Source organism: Salmo trutta, unplaced genomic scaffold, assembly GCF_901001165.1.
Source record: "Salmo trutta unplaced genomic scaffold, fSalTru1.1, whole genome shotgun sequence".
NCBI lineage: Eukaryota > Metazoa > Chordata > Actinopteri > Salmoniformes > Salmonidae > Salmo > Salmo trutta.
The window spans coordinates 752619-765099 of NW_021823195.1; the positions used below are offsets into that span (position 1 = coordinate 752619).

The 12481-nt window shown below is 46.7% G+C and overlaps 1 protein-coding gene across 1 annotated transcript in view; it reads right to left on the minus strand.

Annotated features, from left to right (window-relative positions):
- The window catches only part of LOC115189573 (ankyrin-3), a gene marked incomplete in the record, with an annotated part of 261846 nt that overhangs the window by 146537 nt on the left and 102828 nt on the right, over window positions 1-12481 (minus strand).

Sequence of the window (12481 nt, forward strand, 5' to 3'; positions counted from 1 at the left end):
AGAGACATGTTGCAACACTCAGTACAGTCTCTGGTCCAAACCGCTTTATAAACAGAACCAGAGACATGTTGCAACACTCAGAACATTCTCTGGTCCAGTAATTCTAGGAAACACTCTGGCATGTGGGTAGTTTGACCTTGGAAGTGATAGAGGCTGCTCTGACCTTGGTAGTGATAGAGGCTGCTCTGACCTTGGTAGTGATAGAGGCTGCTCTGACCTTGGTAACGATAGAGGATGCTCTGACCTTGGTAGTGATAGAGGCTACTCTGATCTTGGTAATGATAGAGCCTGCTCTGACCTTGGCAGTGATAGAGGATGCTCTAACCTTGACAGTGATAGAGGCTGCTCTGACCTTGGCAGTGATAGAGGCTGCTCTGACCTTGGCAGTGATAGAGGATGCTCTGACCTTGACAGTGATAGAGGCTGCTCTGATCTTGACAGTGATAGAGGCTGCTCTGACCTTGGTAATGATAGAGGCTGCTCTGAACTTGGTAGTGATAGAGGCTGCTCTGACCTTGGTAATGATAGAGGCTGCTCTGACCTTGGCAGTGATAGAGGCTGCTCTGACCTTGGTAGTGATAGAGGCTGCTCTGACCTTGGTAATGATAGAGGCTGCTCTGACCTTGGCAGTGATAGAGACTGCTCTGACCTTGGTAATGATAGAGACTGCTCTGACCTTGGCAGTGATAGAGGCTGCTCTGACCTTGGTAGTGATAGAGGCTGCTCTGACCTTGGCAGTGATAGAGGCTGCTCTGACCTTGGTAATGATAGAGGCTGCTCTGACCTTGGTAGTGATAGAGGCTGCTCTGACCTTGGTAGTGATAGAGGCTGCTCTGACCTTGGTAGTGATAGAGGCTGCTCTGACCTTGGTAATGATAGAGGCTGCTCTGACCTTGGTAGTGATAGAGGATGCTCTGACCTTGGTAGTGATAGAGGCTGCTCTGACCTTGGTAATGATAGAGTCTGTTCTGACCTTGGTAGTGATAGAGGCTGCTCTGACCTTGGTAATGATAGAGACTGCTCTGACCTTGATAGTGATAGAGGCTGCTCTGACCTTGACCGTGGTAGAGGCTGCTCTGACCTTGGTAGTGATAGAGGCTGCTCTGACCTTGGTAATGATAGAGGCTGCTCTGACCTTGGTAGTGATAGAGACTGCTCTGATCTTGGTAGTGATAGAGGCTGCTGTGACCTTGGTAATGATAGAGGCTGCTCTGACCTTGACCGTGGTAGAGGCTGCTCTGACCTTGGTAGTGATAGAGGCTGCTCTGACCTTGACCGTGGTAGAGGCTGCTCTGACCTTGGTAGTGATAGAGGCTGCTCTGACCTTGGTAATGATAGAGGCTGCTCTGACCTTGACCGTGGTAGAGGCTGCTCTGAGCTTGGTAGTGATAGAGGCTGCTCTGACCTTGGTAGTGATAGAGGCTGCTCTGACCTTGACCGTGGTAGAGGCTGCTCTGACCTTGGTAGTGATAGAGGCTGCTCTGACCTTGACCGTGGTAGAGGCTGCTCTGACCTTGTTAGTGATAGAGGCTGCTCTGACCTTGGTAATGATAGAGGCTGCTCTGACCTTGACCGTGGTAGAGGCTGCTCTGAGCTTGGTAGTGATAGAGGCTGCTCTGACCTTGGTAGTGATAGAGGCTGCTCTGAACTTGGTAGTGATAGAGGCTGCTGTGACCTTGGTAATGATATAGGCTGCTCTGGCCTTGGTAGTGATAGAGGCTGCTGTGACCTTGGTAATGATAGGCTGCTCTTTGACCTTTTGATCCAGGTCAACTAGTAAAAGCCCAGTAAACAATGGAACACATTATAATAGATAGTTGTTTTTCCTACTGAAGTAGTTGGAAGCTCTGACTGTATATTCCTCCTAAATACATACAATTATTTAGTAAATGAAACACCACCTGTCCTTAATAAAAATATATTTGTATTGACATTTACCAATATAATGGAATTGAGTTATTACATGTATTTAATGTTTGGCTGGTTTGGTTTCTTACGATGCCTAGCATCTTGAATTAGACTGTCTCAAAGAGAGGGAGGCATTTCAAAATATCACAATGAATTACTGCTGACTGCATTGATTCAATTCATTAGGCTGGCGGCTGTTGGGGAGAAGGCTGTTCATGCTGCCAGTCAGGGGTTTCTATCAGCCCAGTCCTGTCCAGTCCAGCAGTGGGTTGAGGGACCAGACCAGCCCAGTCCTGTCCAGTCCAGCAGTGGGTTGAGGGACCAGACCAGCCCAGTCCTGTCCAGCAGTGGGTTGAGGGACCAGACCAGCCCAGTCCTGTCCAGTCCAGCAGTGGGGCTCGCTGACTGACTGGCTGGCTGACTGACTGGCTGACTGACTGGTTCTCTATAGTTGTGGGTGGCTGAGCTGGGATGAACGGGGCTCGCTGACTGGCTGGCTGGCTGACTGGTTGACTAACTGGCAGACTGACTGGTTGACTACCCGGCTGGCTGGCTGGCTGGCTGGCTGACTGGTTGACTAACTGGCTGGCTGGCTGGCTGACTGACTGACTGGCTGGCTGTGGACTGCATTGTATAGAGAAAAGAGCTGATAAACCATATGACGATAGGACTTGTGCAGAACAGATTCCAGACAGGGAGGCCAGCAGGGCCGATCCAAACAAGCTGATTTTGCGCTGCTATTTTGGTCTCCCCCGCGGATCATGCTGCACAGAGCGACGAGCGCCTACAAATATGGTAAGTGAGGGAGAGATCCCCAGCTCAGCTATGTAGAGGCGCTGTCTGTGGAGACAGCTGGGGGAAGGCTAGTGGTCACAGCACCGGTATTATTGTCACGGAGCTGTGAGGCTAGGGAGCTGTGAGGCTACGGAGGGAGCTGTGAGGCTAGGGAGCTGTGAGGCTAGGTAGTTTCAGGGAGCTGTGAGGCTAGGTAGTGTCAGGGAGCTGTGAGGCTAGGGAGCTGTGAGGTTAGGTAGTATCAGGGAGCTGTGAGGCTAGGGAGCTGTGAGGCTAGGTAGTATCAGGGAGCTGTGAGGCTAGGTAGTATCAGGGAGCTGTGAGCCTAGGTAGTATCAGGGAGCTGTGAGGCTAGGTAGTTTCAGGGAGCTGTGAGGCTAGGTAGTATCAGGGAGCTGTGAGGCTAGGTAGTTTCAGGGAGCTGTGAGGCTAGGTAGTATCAGGGAGCTGTGAGGCTAGGTAGTATCAGGGAGCTGTGAGGCTAGGTAGTATCAGGGAGCTGTGAGGCTAGGTAGTATCAGGGAGCTGTGAGGCTAGGTAGTATCAGGGAGCTGTGAGGCTAGGTAGTATCAGGGAGCTGTGAGGCTAGGTAGTATCAGGGAGCTGTGAGGCTAGGCAGTATCAGGGAGCTGTGAGGGTAGGTAGTGTCAGGGAGTTGTGAGGCTAGGTAGTTTCAGGGAGCTGTGAGGCTAGGTAGTTTCAGGGAGCTGTGAGGCTAGGTAGTTTCTGGGAGCTGTGAGACTAGGGAGCTGTGAGGCTAGGTAGTTTCAGGGAGCTGTGAGGCTAGGTAGTATCAGGGAGCTGTGAGGCTAGGGAGCTGTGAGGCTAGGTAGTTTCAGGGAGCTGTGAGGCTAGGTAGTTTCAGGGAGCTGTGAGGCTAGGTAGTATCAGGGAGCTGTGAGGCTAGGTAGTATCAGGGAGCTGTGAGGCTAGGTAGTTTCAGGGAGCTGTGAGGCTAGGTAGTTTCAGGGAGCTGTGAGGCTAGATAGTATCAGGGAGCTGTGAGGCTAGGTAGTATCAGGGAGCTGTGAGGCTAGCGAGCTGTGAGGCTAGGGAGCTGTGAGGCTAGGTAGTATCAGGGAGCTGTGAGACTAGGTAGTATCAGGGAGCTGTGAGGCTAGGGAGCTGTGAGGCTAGGTAGTTTCAGGGAGCTGTGAGGCTAGGTAGTTTCAGGGAGCTGTGAGGCTAGCGAGCTGTGAGGCTAGGTAGTATCAGGGAGCTGTGAGGCTAGGTAGTGTCAGGGAGTTGTGAGGCTAGGTAGTTTCAGGGAGCTGTGAGGCTAGCGAGCTGTGAGGCTAGGTAGTATCAGGGAGTTATGAGGCTAGGTAGTTTCAGGGAGCTGTGAGGCTAGGTAGTATCAGGGAGCTGTGAGGCTAGGTAGTATCAGGGAGCTGTGAGGCTAGGTAGTTTCAGGGAGCTGTGAGGCTAGGGAGCTGTGACGCTAGGTAGTATCAGGGAGCTGTGAGGCTAGGTAGTATCAGGGAGCTGTGAGGCTAGGTAGTATCAGGGAGCTGTGAGGCTAGGTAGTTTCAGGGAGCTGTGAGGCTAGGTAGTTTCAGGGAGCTGTGAGGCTAGGTAGTTTCAGGGAGCTGTGAGACTAGGTAGTTTCAGGGAGCTGTGAGGCTAGGGAGCTGTGAGGCTAGGTAGTATCAGGGAGCTGTGAGGCTAGGGAGCTGTGAGGCTAGGTAGTTTCAGGGAGCTGTGAGGCTAGGTAGTTTCAGGGAGCTGTGAGGCTAGGTAGTTTCAGGGAGCTGTGAGTCTAGGGAGCTGTGAGGCTAGGTAGTATCAGGGAGCTGTGAGGCTAGGTAGTATCAGGGAGATGTGAGGCTAGGTAGTTTCAGGGAGCTGTGAGGCTAGGTAGTATCAGGGAGCTGTGAGGCTAGGTAGTTTCAGGGAGCTGTGAGGCTAGGTAGTATCAGGGAGCTGTGAGGCTAGGTAGTTTCAGGGAGCTGTGAGGCTAGGGAGCTGTGAGGCTAGGTAGTATCAGGGAGCTGTGAGGCTAGGTAGTTTCAGGGAGCTGTGAGGCTAGGGAGCTGTGAGGCTAGGTAGTGTCAGGGAGCTGTGAGGCTAGGTAGTTTCAGGGAGCTGTGAGGCTAGGGAGCTGTGAGGCTAGGGAGCTGTGAGGCTAGGTAGTTTCAGGGAGCTGTGAGGCTAGGGAGCTGTGAGGCTAGGTAGTATCAGGGAACTGTGAGGCTAGGTAGTATCAGGGAGCTGTGAGGCTAGGTAGTATCAGGGAGCTGTGAGGCTAGGTAGTTTCAGGGAGCTGTGAGGCTAGGTAGTTTCAGGGAGCTGTGAGGCTAGGTAGTTTCAGGGAGCTGTGAGTCTAGGTAGTATCAGGGAGCTGTGAGGCTAGGTAGTTTCAGGGAGCTGTGAGGCTAGGGAGCTGTGAGGCTAGGGAGTATCAGGTAGAGACCAGTGTTACCAGGCTAGGTAGTATCAGGTAGAGACCAGTGTTACCAGGCTAGGTAGTATCAGGTAGAGACCAGTGTTTACCAGGCTAGGTAGTATCAGGTAGAGACCAGTGTTACCAGGCTAGGTAGTATCAGGTAGAGACCAGAATACCAGGCTAGGTAGTGAGACCAGTGTTTAGCAGGCTAGGTAGTGAGACCAGTGTTTACCAGGCTAGGTATTGAGACCAGTGTTTACCAGGCTAGGTAGTGAGACCAGTGTTTACCAGGCTAGGTAGTGAGACCAGTGTTTGCCAGGCTAGGTAGTGAGACCAGTGTTTACCAGGCTAGGTAGTGAGACCAGTGTTTACCAGGCTAGGTAGTGAGACCAGTGTTTACCAGGCTAGGTAGTATCAGGTAGAGACCAGTGTTTACCAGGCTAGGTAGTGAGACCAGTGTTTACCAGGCTAGGTAGTGAGACCAGTGTTTACCAGGCTAGGTAGTATCAGGTAGAGACCAGTGTTTACCAGGCTAGGTAGTGAGACCAGTGTTTACCAGGCTAGGTAGTGAGACCAGTGTTTACCAGGCTAGGTAGTATCAGGTAGAGACCAGTGTTTACCAGGCTAGGTAGTGAGACCAGTGTTTACCAGGCTAGGTAGTATCAGGTAGAGACCAGTGTTTACCAGGCTAGGTAGTGAGACCAGTGTTTACCAGGCTAGGTAGTATCAGGTAGAGACCAGTGTTTACCAGGCTAGGTAGTGAGACCAGTGTTTACCAGGCTAGGTAGTGAGACCAGTGTTTACCAGGCTAGGTAGTGAGACCAGTGTTTACCAGGCTAGGTAGTATCAGGTAGAGACCAGTGTTACCAGGCTAGGTAGTGAGACCAGTGTTACCAGGCTAGGTAGTATCAGGTAGTTACCAGGCTAGGTAGTATCAGGTAGTTACCAGGCTAGGTAGTGAGACCAGTGTTACCAGGCTAGGTAGTATCAGGTAGTTACCAGGCTAGGTAGTGAGACCAGTGTTACCAGGCTAGGTAGTGAGACCAGTGTTTACCAGGCTAGGGTAGTGAGACCAGTGTTACCAGGCTAGGTAGTGAGACCAGTGTTTACCAGGCTAGGTAGGTCCATTGCTGTAGTGTCCTGTGCTCAGGAACTTGTCGTGTTTCTTCCAGCCAGGTATTTTTAGCTCTGAAATCATGTCTCTCTGCATGGCCCAATCCCTGCGCTGCTAATTGACTACTCCGGTGTCACTCTCAAAACAGGGAAAATGGCAGTGGAGGAGGGAGCAGAGTTGCTAGGAGCAGTAAGTGTTGACATTAAATTACTTTGTACTGTTTCGCTCTCTGCATCACTACTCGTTCGTTTTGACTGTAGGAATGTGTGGTGACATCGGCTGGTGTTGTGTTGTGACTTACTGCTGAGAGATGGACCGGTGTTTACGGGACGGGACAGAGGACACGCATGCTGCAGCACCGTGACGCATAGTGTAGCAAGGGCTTAGATTTCAGCTAAGGACCCCGGGATGACTCAGAGATACGGGAACAGACTGTTTTATATCAGTGTTACTGTGGGGGAGATGTTACTGTAGTAGATATGAACAGGGATGTTACTGTAGTAGATATGAACAGGGATGTTACTGTAGTAGATATGAACAGGGATGTTACTGTAGTAGATATGAACATTAACAGGGATGTTACTGTAGTAGATATGAACATTAACAGGGATGTTACTGTAGTAGATATGAACATTAACAGGGATGTTACTGTAGTAGATATGAACAGGGATGTTACTGTAGTAGATATGAACAGGGATGTTACTGTAGTAGATATGAACATTAACAGGGATGTTACTGTAGTAGATATGAACATTAACAGGGATGTTACTGGAGTAGATATGAACATTAACAGGGATGTTACTGTAGTTGATATGAACAGGGATGTTACTGTAGTAGATATGAACATTAACAGGGATGTTACTGTAGTAGATATGAACATTAACAGGGATGTTGCTGTAGTAGATATGAACAGGGATGTTGCTGTAGTAGATATGAACATTAACAGGGATGTTACTGTAGTAGATATGAACATTAACAGGGATGTTACTGTAGTAGATATGAACATTAACAGGGATGTTACTGTAGTAGATATGAACATTAACAGGGATGTTACTGTAGTTGATATGAACAGGGATGTTGCTGTAGTAGATATGAACAGGGATGTTACTGTAGTAGATATGAACATTAACAGGGATGTTACTGTAGTAGATATGAACATTAACAGGGATGTTACTGTAGTAGATATGAACATTAACAGGGATGTTACTGTAGTAGATATGAACAGGGATGTTACTGTAGTAGATATGAACAGGGATGTTACTGTAGTAGATATGAACAGGGATGTTTAATGAAGACACCTGATCTTGACCACTGCTACTGCTGTGTGGTGACAGAGAGACTGTGGGTTAGTAGTGCACTACTTCTGACCAGAGTCCTATGGGTTAGTAGTGCACTACTTCTGACCAGTCCTATGGGTTAGCAGTGCACTACTTCTGACCAGTCCTATGGGTTAGTAGTGCACTACTTCTGACCAGAGTCCTATGGGTTAGCAGTGCACTACTTCTGACCAGAGTCCTATGGGTTAGTAGTGCACTACTTCTGACCAGTCCTATGGGTTAGTAGTGCACTACTTCTGACCAGAGTCCTATGTGCACTATAAAGGGAATAGGGTGCCATTTGGGACTTCACCTCCCAGTCTGATGGCTGATGTCTCTGTTAATATGCTAACCATCTACTGTATGGTATGATAACATGCTTTATGTGGTCTGATCTCATTATCCTCTAGCTACCCAATGAAACGTTAGGGTCCATGCTTTATGTGGTCTGATCTCATTATCCTCTAGCTACCCAATGAAACGTTAGGGTCCATGCTTTATGTGGTCTGATCTCATTATCCTCTAGCTACCCAATGAAACGTTAGGGTCCATGCTTTATGTGGTCTGATCTCATTACCCTCTAGCTACCCAATGAAACGTTAGGGTCCGTGCTTTATGTGGTCTGATCTCATTATCCTCTAGCTACCTGCTGAAACGTTAGGGTCCATGCTTTATGTGGTCTGATCTCATTATCCTCTAGCTACCTGCTGAAACGTTAGGGTCCATGCTTTATGTGGTCTGATCTCATTATCCTCTAGCTACCTGCTGAAACGTTAGGGTCCATGCTTTATGTGGTCTGATCTCATTACCCTCTAGCTACCTGCTGAAACGTTAGGGTCCATGCTTTATGTGGTCTGATCTCATTACCCTCTAGCTACCCGCTGAAACGTTAGGGTCCATGCTTTATGTGGTCTGATCTCATTACCCTCTAGCTACCTGCTGAAACGTTAGGGTCCATGCTTTATGTGGTCTGATCTCATTATCCTCTAGCTACCTGCTGAAACGTTAGGGTCCATGCTTTATGTGGTCTGATCTCATTACCCTCTAGCTACCTGCTGAAACGTTAGGGTCCATGCTTTATGTGGTCTGATCTCATTACCCTCTAGCTACCCGCTGAAACGTTAGGGTCCATGCTTTATGTGGTCTGATCTCATTATCCTCTAGCTACCCAATGAAACGTTAGGGTCCATGCTTTATGTGGTCTGATCTCATTATCCTCTAGCTACCTGCTGAAACGTTAGGGTCCATGCTTTATGTGGTCTGATCTTGTTACCTTCCAGCTATCCGCTGAAGAAACAGCACAGAGAGCCCAACCCCTGTCATGATGCTGGACTATGCTGATATACTCTATAGTCTATACTGATACTGATAACCAGGAGGACACTGTCAGACCAGCTGCATGCTTGGCTCTCGGTATGTAATGAAGACTGTTGTCTAGAACGACCAGAGGCCACTCTGACCAGAGGCTTTCCAAACAGTCATAATAGATCACATCATTCAAATTGTATTGGTCACAAGCGCCGAATACAACAGGTGTAGACTTTGCAGTGAAATGCTGACTACAACAGGTGTAGTAGACCTCACAGTGAAATGCTGAATACAACAGGTGTAGTAGACCTCACAGTGAAATGCTGAATACAACAGGTGTAGTAGACCTCACAGTGAAATGCTGAATACAACAGGAGTAGTAGACCTCACAGTGAAATGCTGAATACAACAGGTGTAGTAGACCTTACAGTGAAATGCTGAATAGAACAGGTGTAGTAGACCTTACAGTGAAATGCTGAATACAACAGGTGTAGTAGACCTCACAGTGAAATGCTGAATACAACAGGTGTAGTAGACCTTACAGTGAAATGCCGAATACAACAGGAGTAGTAGACCTTACAGTGAAATGCTGAATACAACAGGTGTAGTAGACCTCACAGTGAAATGCTGAATACAACAGGTGTAGTAGACCTCACAGTGAAATGCTGAATACAACAGGTGTAGTAGACCTTACAGTGAAATGCTGAATACAACAGGTGTAGTAGACCTCACAGTGAAATGCTGAATACAACAGGAGTAGTAGACCTCACAGTGAAATGCTGAATACAACAGGTGTAGTAGACCTCACAGTGAAATGCTGAATACAACAGGTGTAGTAGACCTTACAGTGAAATGCTGAATACAACAGGTGTAGTAGACCTTACAGTGAAATGCTGAATTCAACAGGTGTAGTAGACCTTACAGTGAAATGCTGAATACAACAGGTGTAGTAGACCTTACAGTGAAATGCTGAATACAACAGGTGTAGTAGACCTCACAGTGAAATGCCGAATACAACAGGAGTAGTAGACCTCACAGTGAAATGCTGAATACAACAGGTGTAGTAGACCTCACAGTGAAATGCTGAATACAACAGGTGTAGTAGACCTTACAGTGAAATGCTGAATACAACAGGTGTAGACCTCACAGTGAAATGCTGAATACAACAGGTGTAGACCTCACAGTGAAATGCTGAATACAACAGGTGTAGTAGACCTTACAGTGAAATGCTGAATACAACAGGTGTAGTAGACCTTACAGTGAAATGCTGAATACAACAGGTGTAGTAGACCTTACAGTGAAATGCTGAATACAACAGGTGTAGTAGACCTCACAGTGAAATGCTGAATACAACAGGTGTAGACCTTACAGTGAAATGCTGAATACAACAGGTGTAGACCTTACAGTGAAATGCTGAATACAACAGGTGTAGTAGACCTCACAGTGAAATGCTGAATACAACAGGTGTAGTAGACCTCACAGTGAAATGCTGAATACAACAGGTGTAGTAGACCTCACAGTGAAATGCTGAATACAACAGGTGTAGACCTCACAGTGAAATGCTGAATACAACAGGTGTAGTAGACCTCACAGTGAAATGCTGAATACAACAGGTGTAGTTAGCCTCACAGTGAAATGCTGAATACAACAGGTGTAGTAGACCTCACAGTGAAATGCTGAATACAACAGGTGTAGTAGAACTCACAGTGAAATGCTGAATACAACAGGTGTAGTAGACCTCACAGTGAAATGCTGAATACAACAGGTGTAGTAGACCTCACAGTGAAATGCTGAATACAACAGGTGTAGACCTTACAGTGAAATGCTGAATACAATCCCGTTCCCTACTGTGAAGAGTTTAAAAGTAAGACATATTTTCTAAATAAAAAAGGAAATAGTAACACAATAAAAACAATTACGAGGCTATATACAGGAAGTACCAGGTAATAACATGGCTATATACAGGAAGTACCAGGTAATAACATGGCTATATACAGGAAGTACCAGGTAATAACATGGCTATATACAGGAAGTACCAGGTAATAACATGGTTATATACAGGAAGTACCAGGTAATAACATGGCTATATACAGGAAGTACCAGGTAATAACATGGCTATATACAGGGAGTACCAGGTAATAACATGGCTATATACAGGAAGTACCAGGTAATAACATGGCTATATACAGGAAGTACCAGGTAATAACATGGCTATATACAGGGAGTACCAGGTAATAACATGGTTATATACAGGGAGTACCAGGTAATAACATGGCTATATACAGGGGTACCAGGTAATAACATGGCTATATACAGGAAGTACCAGGTAATAACATGGCTATATACAGGGAGTACCAGGTAATAACATGGCTATATACAGGGAGTAAGTACCAGGTAATAACATGGCTATATACAGGGAGTAAGTACCAGGTAATAACATGGTTATATACAGGAAGTACCAGGTAATAACATGGCTATATACAGGAAGTACCAGGTAATAACATGGTTATATACAGGAAGTACCAGTACCTAGTCAATGTGCAGGGGTTCCAGGTAGTTGAGGTAATTGAGGTAATACAGTATGTACATGTAGGTCGGGGTAAATATATATATGATATGTGTGTGTGTGTGTGTGTGTGTGTGTGTGTGTGTGTGTGTATATATGTATGTGTGTGTGTGTGTGTGTGTGTGTGTGTATATATGTGTGTGTGTGTGTGTGTGTGTGTATATATGTGTGTGTGTGTGTGTGTGTGTGTATATATGTGTATGTGTGTGTGTGTGTGTATATATGTGCGTGTGTGTGTGTGTGTGTGCGTGTGTGTGTGTGTATATGCTTATGCTAACGGCTTGGGGGTAGAAGCTGTTCAGGAGCCTTTTGGTCCCAGACTTGGTGCTCCAGGTCCGCTCCACATGGCAGGACATGTTGAGCTTCATCAACTCTCTGTTTCCTGTTGGAGTTTTGCATGAAAGGAACATAGTCTGTGGTAGACTGTGAAATGCGGCATGTTTTTTTCTTGAGAAGTCTTTGGCGAGGGAGACAGATGCTGTGGATTATTTCTCCAGGGAGGCTCTACATATCTCCACATCACACTGTTTGTTCTAGAAAGAACAGGTGTTAAACAGATTGACCTCAGAGACAGCCCTGTGAGGGGGGGGGTTTACCCAAGGAGAATACCATTAGACAAAGAAGAGGGGGGGTTACCCAAGGAGAATACATACTACAGAGACAGTAACCTCTAGTTTAACATTCTACAGAGACAGTAACCTCTAGTTTAACATTCTACAGAGACAGTAACCTCTAGTTTAACATTCTACAGAGACAGTAACCTCCTGTAGTTTAACATTCTACAGAGACAGTAACCTCTAGTTTAACATTCTACAGAGACAGTAACCTCTAGTTTAACATTCTACAGAGACAGTAACCTCCTCTAGTTTAACATTCTACAGAGACAGTAACCTCTAGTTTAACATTCTACAGAGACAGTAACCTCTAGTTTAACATTCTACAGAGACAGTAACCTCTAGTTTAACATTCTACAGAGACAGTAACCTCCTGTAGTTTAACATTCTACAGAGACAGTAACCTCTAGTTTAACATTCTACAGAGACAGTAACCTCTAGTTTAACATTCTACAGAGACAGTAACCTCTAGTT